Raw genomic sequence first — 12065 nt, forward strand, 5'->3', positions numbered from 1 at the left:
CTCAATTTCTCCTGCAATACTTAGATTGAAGGGTCATAATTTGTCATGATGAGAGAGTAACAATAGAAAATAATAGTCTTTATTGTCACTGTACCATGCAATGAAATGGGGGTGCTCCTGCACAGCTGCCGCACACACACACACACACATATATATATATATATATATATATATATATATATATATATATATATATATATATATAGTGTAAGCTTAGAAGTAGTGCAAAAAACAACTTGACGTCACATGCCAGTCTGATTTTTATCAACCATTCGGGCTGCTGGTGGTATAGTGAAGTGGTGTGATACTATCATGTCAATATGGACCAGAATTTCTGAGGAACATTTCAAGAACATTTTTGAATCTATGTCACAAAGAATTAATGCTGCGTTGACACATAGGTAGGACGTTTTACAAATGTCATATTTGCGTTATATTGGCACATTCCTGACATTCTTAACACAACTTAACACATCTAAATAGATTTCTTAATAGTGTGTTTTGGTGCGTGATATTCGTGATTTTCGTGGAGCATGTTTTTTGGCTGTCCAAAAATCTTCCAAGAATGTCACACACCACCCTCATTTCGCCTCATGTTGTGGAAGTTGCAAGTGAGCGGGTTGATCCGTCTTGATTCGTGGTGATCCTTAATAGAGCTTGACAGCATTCTTCTCTGACGTGCGCACAATTAAATCCTGCTGCACTGCAGTCAGTTTCATTGCTGCAGTATGCTGAAGAAGGACAGTGACGCCAAGTCGGCTAAAAGTTTTTGTTCCAACGCTCATTAGCACGCTCCTGCAGGTGTTCCGCCTGCTACTGCTGTGCCTGATGTGGAGCCACACAACTGGCTTTCTCCGTCTCCACCTCCTCTCTATGCCACTCCATGGCACAGAGCCCAACTAAGCAACTATGCTGTGGATTTTGAGCAAAGTGGAGCGATCTGAATTGTTCAGCAGCTGATGGATGATTATGGGGGTGTGGTTTTCTGAAGTGTTCCTGAGCCCACACAGTAAGATCCTTTACACAATGATGTCGATTTTTAATGCAGAGCCGCCTGAGGGATCGAAGGTCACGGTCATTCAGTGTTGGTTTTTGGCCTTGCTGCTTACGTGTAGAAATTTCTCCAGATTCTCTGAATCTTCTGATTATATTATTGACTGTAGATGATGGAATTCCTAAATTCCTTGCAATTGATCGTTGAGAAACATTGTTCTTAAAGTGTTGGAGCATTTTTTCACACAGTTGTTCACAAAGTGGTGATCCTCGCTTCATCTTTCCTTGTGAATGGCTGAGCCTTTTTGGGGATGCTCCTTTTATACCCAATCATGACACTCACCTGTTTCCAATTAACCTGTTCACCCGCAGAATGTTCAAAACAGGTGTTCTTTGAGCATTCATCAACTTTCCCAGTCTTTTGGTGGCCCTGTCCCAGCTTTTTTGTAATGTGTTGCAGGCATCCATTTCAAAATGAGCAAATATTTGCACAAAAACAAAAAAAGTCTATCAGTTTGAACATTAAATATCTTGTCTTTGTGGTGTATTCAATAGGTTGAAAAGGATTTGCAAATCTTTGTATTCTGTTTTTATTTACTTTTCACACAACGTTCCAACTTCATTGGAATTGGGGTTGTAAAAGTGATGCCCTTTCAACTCAGTGAAACCTAATCTCTCCAACATGATGTAATTGAAATAAAAATATAAAATTCAAAAGAACATACATACCTTCATACATACCTTCAACTATAACACAAGTAATTCATCACTTTTTCCAAACAGTATTCTTTTGACAATCAAGGGATAGATACATGAACATTTCCAAGTCTCTGCATTTGTCTTGGACTTCAGTTCCATCAATCATTAGGAAATGCAAACACTATGGTACTGTATTGTATGGTACTGTACTGTATGTTAAATCTCTCTGGAATAGACACTTTTAAATTTCTGAGTGAGTAAGTGAAGAAGGAGACCAGTGAGGACAGCAACCAAGACACTGATGACAACCCTAAAGACATTATAGGCTTCCATGGCTGTAGGTGAAGAAACAGTACACCGGGCAACTTTCGTCTGTTGCATCATCACGCACACCTTCATTGTGTAGTGGAATAGAGAAAACTTTTCATACAACAAAACAAATTAGCAGTGCTGAATGCGGACTCCTGTCACAAACCATTCTCAAGGCAGATTCATATTGATTTGGTAAATGTTCAGTAATTGACATTTTCAGGTAAAATCAAATCAAATCAAATCAATTTTATTTATATAGCGCCAAATCACAACAAACAGTTGCCCCAAGGCGCTTTATATTGTAAGGCAAGGCCATGCAATAATTACGGAAAAACCCCAGTGGTCAAAACGACCCCCTGTGAGCAAGCACTTGGCGACAGTGGGAAGGAAAAAACTCCCTTTTAACAGGAAGAAACCTCCAGCAGTCTAAGTCTATAGCAGCATAACTAAGGGATGGTTCAGGGTCACCTGATCCAGCCCTAACTATAAGCTTTAGCAAAAAGGAACGTTTTAAGCCTAATCTTAAAAGTAGAGAGGGTGTCTCCCTGATCTGAATTGGGAGCTGGTTCCACAGGAGAGGAGCCTGAAAGCTGAAGGCTCTGCCTCCCATTCTACTCTTACAAACCCTAGGATGTGTTTCTTTTTTTTTTTTCTCAAACTGTTTTCTCAAACTGTGGCTGATTGAATTTCATTTTACACTTATAATCATCAGTATATGCAAAGTCCTCATTTACATATTGCTTTCTGTCATGTTACCACCCACTATCATTTGGACAATTTATTCTCCACCTCTGTGCACATTGGAATCATAATGAATCAGGTCACAAGAGTCTTGTCCAAAGACACAAACAGGTAGCATGACTGAGAATTGAACCCAGGCCAACATACTGTTAATTAGACCACAAAAAAGAACCAATCACCTGTAGTTAACATTTGTGTTTTACTTATTGATTGAAACTACATTAATATTCTGCATTCTGACATTTGCATGTTTAGAACTGTTTGATATTTTTATTCAGTCAGACATTTGAATTTAAGTGAAAACACCTGAATCTAATAAACACAGACCCCAAAATAGAGGAAAAACAAATTAAGCATTTGCTTCCTTCAACCATTGCCTCCCGGGAGGCCTAAACATACCAGCTTAGTAACTAGAAACTCAAAACGCTCTATCTTCTTTTCCACCACCACATACTTATTGGTATTTTGTCACCGTACCCCCATGCTGCTTCAGGATATTGAATGCTGCCCAATTACTAAGGTGCTTATATTGCCTTGTTTGTTCCGTAGTCTGAATAAAGTGTGTATTGAATAACATTTCTAGCCTTGTCAGCATGAACACACCAGTGTGTTAGATTGTGCAAGCTGGGAGGACTATTTAAGACTTAGACCCAGATGAGACTTCAAATAGATGGGACCTCTTGCTGATAGACAGTCAACGTGAGTCTTGCTTCACAGTGATTTTGATGTTTGTCATTTCCAACAACAGTCCCTGATGTTTGGGGTTATTGAACATGGCTCTGTGCTCCTGGGAAATCTGCTTCTCAAACTTTTGAAGGCATATTGTGAAACTTCATAAGCTGTCTCAGAACCATATGGTTAAATCTAAGCAGATAGGAGTCTGACAAATGGTGCTGCAGTCTGCTATTTTAGAATGACAAGCTATGTTCAGCACTGTGGCGTGAATGGAGTTGGCCGTCCAGCGGTTTGATGACTGATGGTAATGTTTTAGGAGCACTTTGCAGTATAATGAAGATGTATCTGTGTGCACAGTTGGTGCACAGGAGCTGTCTGATATTCGTCAATGTTGAAATTGACTAATACGACCACAGGAGCCGTGCTGAATAGGAGCAAAAAGGAAGAGCATCAATCTCCCCCTGCAGAGTGACACAAAGTGAAAGAGCCCCAGCATGAATGACAGCTTCATTTCAGTGTGGCGTCTAAGATGAGCCAGCCGGATGATTGGTGTTCATAAGGGGTCGTCTGGTATGTGCTTTAGTCATCACAGTGTGGATAAACGCTACGGTCTGTGCTCAGGCAGGTGTTGAGGGACTTGACGTTGTTCCTTTGGGAGGAGTGATAGGATCTGACAATGTAGTTTTCACCTCCATACCCCCTCCCTGGTGCCACTGTTACTATGAAAACATCATGTTCCATCACTGTGACCCACAGCACATAGTCAACAGTGTTTGCTGTGAATCAGAGCACCCCTTCCCCCAGTACCGAGACTCCAGCATCTGTCATTGTTATCAGGTTTGATGTGGCTCACAGGTTAATTATACATTTGTCATTGAAACACCAGTATGTGGTACAGCCTGACCTGTGATTGTCGATTTTTTTTTTTTTTTTTTTTTGGCGGGGGGGTGGAGCAATACAAATATTAAGGAGTAAGAAAATTAAAAATACCTGCTATCTGCTGATATCCATTTATAAAGCGAGAAACATTCGTGTGTGGGTATGTGGCTCGCATATTTCTCTCTTTGTCAGATTGGCTTCAACTTTCGGATATGGCTTGTACATGGCAGGATGATGTGTGTCCTTTATTATGAAAATTTTGGGGATTAATTTTCAAAACATTTATTTTGAAACCTTTATTTTGATTTATATTGTAACATTTGTACCTCCAAGATGACATGGCTCACTGATGTTGCTGGTAGCAAAGTTATGCTGCGTTTACAAAAAGGCAGGACGCATTACGAATGTCATATTTGCATCATTCTTGGCACATTCCTGACATTCTTAACGTGACTTAACGCATCTGAACAGGTTTCTTAATAGTGTGTGTTGGTGTGTGATATTTGTGATTTTTGTGAAGCATGTTTTTGCCTGTCAAAAAAATCTTCCACGAATGTCAAACACCACCCTCATTTCGCCTCATGTCGTGGAGGTCACAACTGAGTGTGTTGATCCGTCTTGATTAGTGATGATCCTTAATAGAGTGTGACAGCGTTCTTCTCTGATATACGCACAATTAAACCCTGCTGCACCACATTCAGTTTCATTGCTGCAGTATGCTGAAGAAGGACAGTGACGCCCAGTCGGCTAAAAGTCTCATTCCAATGCTCATCAGTGCGCTCCTGCAGGTGTTCCACCTGCTGCTGCCGCTGTGCCTGATGTTTGGGAAAATGAGCGAGACAAGAGCCGCATGGAGCCACACATCTGGCTCTCGACATCTCTTCCTCCTATCTGCACCACTCCATGGAACAGAGCCCAACTAAGCATGCAGTCACAAAGTTCTTCTGCTGTGGATTAATCTAGATTTTGAGGAGCAAACTGGAGCAATCTGAATTGTTCAGCAGGTGATGGTAGGATGAATGTATGTGTGTGTGTGTGTGTGTGTGTGTGTGTGTGTGTGTGTGTGTGTGTGTGTGTGTGTGTGTGTGTGTGTGTGTGGAGACAATGTAACGATGCTCTGACACGCAATAGTGTGGAACAGTGCACAACAACGTGGAACATTATTCTTGACCGTGCATAATGGTTCCTGATAATTCGCCAGCAACACGTGCCATTAATCGTAATGCATGGTAACAGGTTGCAGCAGTTCCTGAGGACACCTGACGCCTCTGCCCCAAATCATCACATTCGTGATCAATGCCCAAGAATGTATACTTCGTGGCATACGTGACTTGTCGTCGTTATGTGTAAACACACCATTAAACAACATCAGATAGTTCATGTTGCTTGAACCATTTCACATTAAAATGTTTAATCCCAGCATCCCAGCAAATACTTTTACTGTGAGAGGCATGCTGTCAGCGTTCCATGCAACTGAGTTTAACTTGAGAACACTGAGGAGACGTGAGCTAAAATCTGTTTTTTGATAACACCAACACATTTCCCACTATTTGTACAATGATTCGGTAAGTACATAATCTGAATAAAATCTTTTATTATATGGTATGTGATTTTGCCAACTTCTTATTGGCCCATTTGCCACTTTCTGAGCTGTACCACATGCTGAGTTGACTGCTGGTGGAGCTGAGTACACCTCGCGTGCAGCGTAGCGCAAGCCACTCCAGCGACACCTTCTATCGATAACGACCAATCAGATAATGCGATACAATGCCTACTTTGGCCCGCTTTGAGTTGCATCGTGCGTCGTCATGACGACGCCATGTACACAATGCAGTAAATCTAAGGGCACAGAAAAACAAACGCTGCTGGCTGAAGCAGCTCCTCGGTCTTCTCTCACAAATGTACTTAAATACAGTCCATAAAAGTCCTGCTCACAGACTGATTGCCAGAGACAGGACATTTCAACGTTCAGTCTGGACATCTCCAGTCCACTCACGGACGATTCGTTCGTGCGCGCACATGTGAACAGTTGAAAGAAAAAAAAGGCTGCCTGCGCTCCTCGCTCTCCGCTAACTCTCTCATCACTGTGTTAAAGAAAAGACATAAGTCCTGCTCACAGACTGATTGCCAGAGACAGGACATGTCCACATCAAGTATAACTCCAGACATCTCCACATTTACTCACAGATGGTTCATTCGCACGCGTGCACATGCACATCTCACGTGCGCATCTTGCAGTCAAAGTAGGAAAGATAAACTATAACAGAACTCAGAGCGCAGACCTGCAGCTCAGCACAAGAACAAATATAAACTAGAAGATAAATCAGAGTGCACAGTCTGTCTGCTGCGTGCACCTGACACAGACATTCCTGCATCATCATGACACCACAGGAAGCTTGAGGCAGCCCCGGTGTGAGAGGGGCTTTAGAGATTGTGCTCATGAAGTATTTTGAACCTGTTGGTGCAGTATGACAGTAATAATAAAGAGCTGAAACTTGAGATTGATTTTTCACCTTTAGTATGTTTGACAAACTCCCAATTTTCTTGTTTACCATATAATAAAACAGTTATAGACTTTTGATTTCGGTGTACCCCTGATTATGTGGACCTGGTCAAAATGGGGTTCACCGAGGCCTTGCTGTGAGTTCAAGTTTAAGTAAACTGTCTTCAGGAGATAGGTTATTGATTTGCTGTTTCAAATATTTTAAATGTTCTGTTTAATTTTGTCTGACTCTCTTCCAATAACATGTTTAATAGGAATCCTTTGATTTTCATATAATTGATAATAAACAGATTTTTTTTAAAAAACAATATGAAATACTATATTCAGATAATATAATATAACATAAGTCCACCTCTTTCTATATCCTACCTTCAAAGACAACCTCAAGCTCCCAATTTTCTGTAGCAATACAAATTTCCTACAGGCACTGCATTACTATCCTTAAAATGTCAATGACACTGCCTTCACTCATCTATTTTGGGTCCTCCTAGATGGCGGCATAGTGTATACTTGTCTCTTATCACTGTAAAATGCCCACTCTGATTGAAAATGAATGGCAGCTGGTTGCTTTACCTCTGTCTCTTGTAGCGAATGTGACCAAGGGGTGATGGGGGTAAAAATTCATGCAGATACAATATGTTGTAAATGGCTCATATGCCCCTGACTACCAGAATTATATATATATATATATGCGTGTGTGTGTGTGAGTGTGTTTCCTGGTAGTCAGGGGGATATTTACCAATACTATCAGCCAACTGATATATTGGTCAGTCTTTAATCTGTGAGAATATGCAGGACACAGTGATGCTGGTCAAACCCTAAACTGTAGAAGTTGGAATACTTTCAGACAAGTAATAATACAATAACATGCTTCATGGCCAGTCGTCTAACTCGGGCGAATACCAGTCATTTTGGGCGACTGGGCATGAACGTCGGCCCTCTGAAAATGCATACTGCATGACAACAGCATGTTATTTGCATTATTATCACTTTACTGAGATACACAACACGTGGCGTAACAGTACACAGGTCGCATTCAATATTGCGCTGCGTGAGCCAGTCACGGAACTTGCGCATTCCAAACTTGGTGGATTTTGTCATGTTAGCTGGTACCGCGCTGCTCTCCAAATTCGCCAGTGCGTCCTCGTCAAGCTGGCTGCTTTGGCTGCTGTTCTTTGTCGGACTATCCATGAGAAAATCATCCATATTGGGAGCAACACGCACTTCTCGCCTTTATATCTTTTCCTCTGCGGACAGTACTTGGGCTGTGCGCGCTATGACGTCATTTGTTTACGCACATCGGGTGGGTATAGCCAGGTAGCGTTGACGTAAATCTACGCTACCGGCCTAGCAACACCTCGATAAAGTGATAATAATGCAAAATATCAGTCCCAGCAAATCTCTAAACAGAGACAAGGAAATGACCATAATATTCAGTATCAAAAATATAGAGTTTTGTAACCTTCATGCAGCAATTGGGCAGTGCAATCTCATTTGAGTGCAGGCGTTAAAGGGGTTAAAATATGATGCAATCATCCAGCATCCGCGGACAGCTCTCTCAGAGTTTTGGGCAAATTACACCGCAAACAAAATGAAAATGCAAAGAAAAAGTGACGATGCAGCGGAAAGTGGACATGTGTTGCAGTTTGTTTATGACCCGGAGCTCAAACACATCAAGGCGGTTGCACAGGTGAGAGAGAAAGAACACAGCTACTCTGGCTAGGTGTAGGTTAACACTTACCGACATGACCTCTCCTATTTGCCTCGTCTTCGTTCTCCACTGGGAACCGAAAAACTGCACTTTTTGTGACTGTTTTGGTAATTGCAGCTGAAAACAAAACAGTACATCATTTATCTGTGTGAAGTTATTCTGAGATTGTAAGTCCCTTCAGCTGCTCCCTTGTTTGCACTCGGGGTTGCCACAGCAAATCCAAGGTGGATCTGCATGTTGAATTGGCACAGATTTTACGCCGGATGCCCTTCCTGACGCAACTCCACATTACATGGAGAAATGTGGCAGGGGTGGGATTTGAACCCAGAGCCTTCTGAACTGAAACCAAGCGCATTAACCACTTGGCCACCACCCCTAACCCGTGAAGTTATACTGAGATCATCACCACAAAATAAAACTGTATAACTACAAAATAAAATTAGTCTCTCTGCACTGCCCAACTGCTGCATGAGAAGTCATTCATAATGCCTGAGGCCTACTTGTGATGGTGCTTATCTCTTGATTCTGAAGCACAAGGTGGATGGAAGTTTCTGACTATCCCTAGATGGTAACTTCAGTCCAAAACCAGTTATTTCCTCAGCCAAGGACAGTGCCCAGATATAGCAGGGTCGACTGGGACAATGAAGGCAAATTTTCTTATCACAGGACACAGATGGGTATCATGAATGAGAATCAAACCCAGGTCTATATATATTGGTTGCCCAAAAACATGCAGGTCAGGGGCTGTCCACGAGACCCCTGGTTTATTTCATGGCATACCCAGAACACACCCATGATGAATTAAGCAAATAAGTAACATTTATTTTGTGCAGCCTGGATAGCTAATGTAAAGTCTAATCCACTTACATCATGCATCTTATTATGTGTGCTACACATTGTCAAATATGGTCCTCCATGATTGAAGCTGACTATTTGTGAAATGAACCACAGATTTTAACTCAGGCCATTCAAAGGCCATGTTGCTAGATCAGGTTCTGGTTTGAATGAATCCTGAATGAATCTCATTGATCCATTCATGTTTCTGTATGTGCTTCAACTAAGGATCTCATTGATGATTTTTCCTTCTCAGCCTCTGCAACTTCTTCTTTGAGGCTTTGCAGCACTTGGTGTCTTACTACTGGAGTGCTGCCATCTTGTGGAATTAATTCTACACATGAGCTTCCATTTGACTGTTCAGCAGCTCAGTCAATCTGTGTGTAAATCAGGGGAGATTGGAGAACACAGAATGCAGCTATATGATGCTACTCCTAAGTGGGATGACACCGAAGCATCATAGTAGCCATCCCCCTCATGTGGTTTAAAACTGGGTGAATATTTGAACAGTGTCAAAAGTGCTGATCCCGCTGCCAATCCCGTAAAGAAATTTGTTTCAGCTGGGGACCACCTGCAGAAACAGATGTCATTAATGTCATTCTAAACTGAACACACACAAGAACTCTTTTGTTCTTATCTCAATTAGACTCCTTAATGCTGCAGAGGTTGTCCGGGAGCAGTGTTAGGGGCTTTGTGCATGGATATGTGCATGCATGTGTATATATACACAAATGTGTATGTTTGTGTGTGTGTGTGTTTCTGTGCGCGCGCCTGTGTGTGTATGTACATATGTAGACATGTACACTATGGTTTGTATTTTGCCTTTATTATCTTTTTCTTGTATGCTATTCTAATTGCATATTAGATTATGGGTAACGTACAAAATTTTCCATAGGCATGCAAGCAGTGTCCTGTTTGTTTTTGTATAAATTGATTTTTTGAGACAGAAATCTCTGCAGAGCACTTGAAGTCCAAGAGAAATTTCCCCTTCGGGACATTAAAGTGTATCGTATCGTATTGTCAGTACTGAACAGTATGTAGTTCGGGATCTTGTTGAAGGAGGCATACACAGGATTAACCTTTTAAAATGTGTAGCTGAAATCACTTTAATAATTGAACTATGGTCCATCCCTGTACATAATAGTGGGGAAGCTAGAACCAAACCAAAACTCATTCATGATATTTCCACAAAAAAAAAAAAAAATTTAAGAAGGTTTCAAAATGGATGCTAAAATTGTATTTCTTCTTTAAAATGTATTAGAACAAGGGATGCACCGATGCCGATACCAGTATCAGCCCTCGTACTTGTAATCATAAAGTGCCTCCGATACTTAATGACCCGATACCGCTTTACAGCAGCGTGCTGTCAACCTCTCAATGTAGGATTTTCACGCACACACTCTGAAATTTCCAGACTATAAACCACTACTTTTTTCATACGTTTTGAACACTGCAGCTTTAATAGTGATTCTGCTAATTTATGGATTATTACAGGCTTTCATGTAATTTACTCATAAGTAGGGATGGGTATTGATAAGATTTTATCGATATCGATGCCATTATCGATTCTGCTTATCGATCCGATTCCTTATCGATTCCCTTATCGATACCTCGTGAATTTTGTACTAAAAGTAGGCTTTACAGGTTTTCTATGTATTTCATTGAGTCTTAAAGTAAATAAATATGAAATTGGTCACTGTATCCTTGATCTCTGGACGTAAATAAAAATAAACAAAATGGTGTTTCGCTTTGAAGTTATTAATTCAGACTGGACTCTATCATTCTAACTTGACTCGTCAGAGAGCCGCGCAACATTTGGAGCTGTGTGAACAGAACGGAGGACAATTCTCGTTTCTTTCTCACAACAAGACAGGAGTCCCAGTTAGTAACTTTAATCCGCACAAAAGTGACTTGCGATTGACATATTCAGGGATGAAAGTGGTGAAAAACAAAAAAGCTGAAACCCAAAAACCCAAAATTACCCCCCAACACCACCCACACGAAAATGTTTCAATTCTAGAAGCTCTGAAAAGCAATCTGGGACTATTCCAGATGATAAACTGGAGTGAGTGCAGCATCCATTTAGGTGAGAAAAAAAAAACAACTTTCCTTATTCAAATTCATTCCAGTAGTATTCTACTCTTACTAGGATGCAGCAGTTTTCTAGTTTGGCAGATAGTTCTGGAGGAAATCACTGAAGAAACTAGAAGCACTCAGAGAGTGCAAACCTCCGCCAAGGCCATGGGGTCACTGATGCCATAACATCTACACGCCGTGGAATCATTGAACCTAAAAAAGTCTAACAATGATGTTTGCTCAGTAGTAAAAAAGTTTCATCTGCTGTGACTGGATAGCATGTATCCTTAGCGCTTGGCATCACAGTTTATTGCAACTTGCACCTTTCCAGAAGCTACTGTCATCTGAGCACTGATATTGATATTGCATGTGCTTATAGACAAAAACAAATAAGAGACAAAATTCAATTTATTATTCAACTAAACTGCAAATATATGAATTTTTTTAACATTTATGAAACACTTCTCTAAACAAGGCCATAGGGTCACGGACCCTAAAGAGATTCCCTCCCTGGCACAGTGATCTATTCAACAGTTCAGTGTTACAACCAAAACTATGATACATACACTTTTCTTTCCTTTATATTTGACATCCCTGACCATGAAAACATACCATTTTTCGGTAACGGCGGTTTTCTTCTTG

General features: G+C 40.9%; 1 protein-coding gene across 1 annotated transcript in view; it reads left to right on the forward strand.

Moving 5' to 3' along the window:
* The window catches only part of LOC117513410 (syntaxin-12-like), a 417092-nt gene that overhangs the window by 10158 nt on the left and 394869 nt on the right, over positions 1-12065 (forward strand). The gene's annotated exons all lie outside the window — the stretch shown is intronic.

The sequence above is a fragment of the Thalassophryne amazonica genome, chromosome 7, assembly GCF_902500255.1.
Source record: "Thalassophryne amazonica chromosome 7, fThaAma1.1, whole genome shotgun sequence".
Taxonomy (NCBI): Eukaryota; Metazoa; Chordata; class Actinopteri; order Batrachoidiformes; family Batrachoididae; genus Thalassophryne; species Thalassophryne amazonica.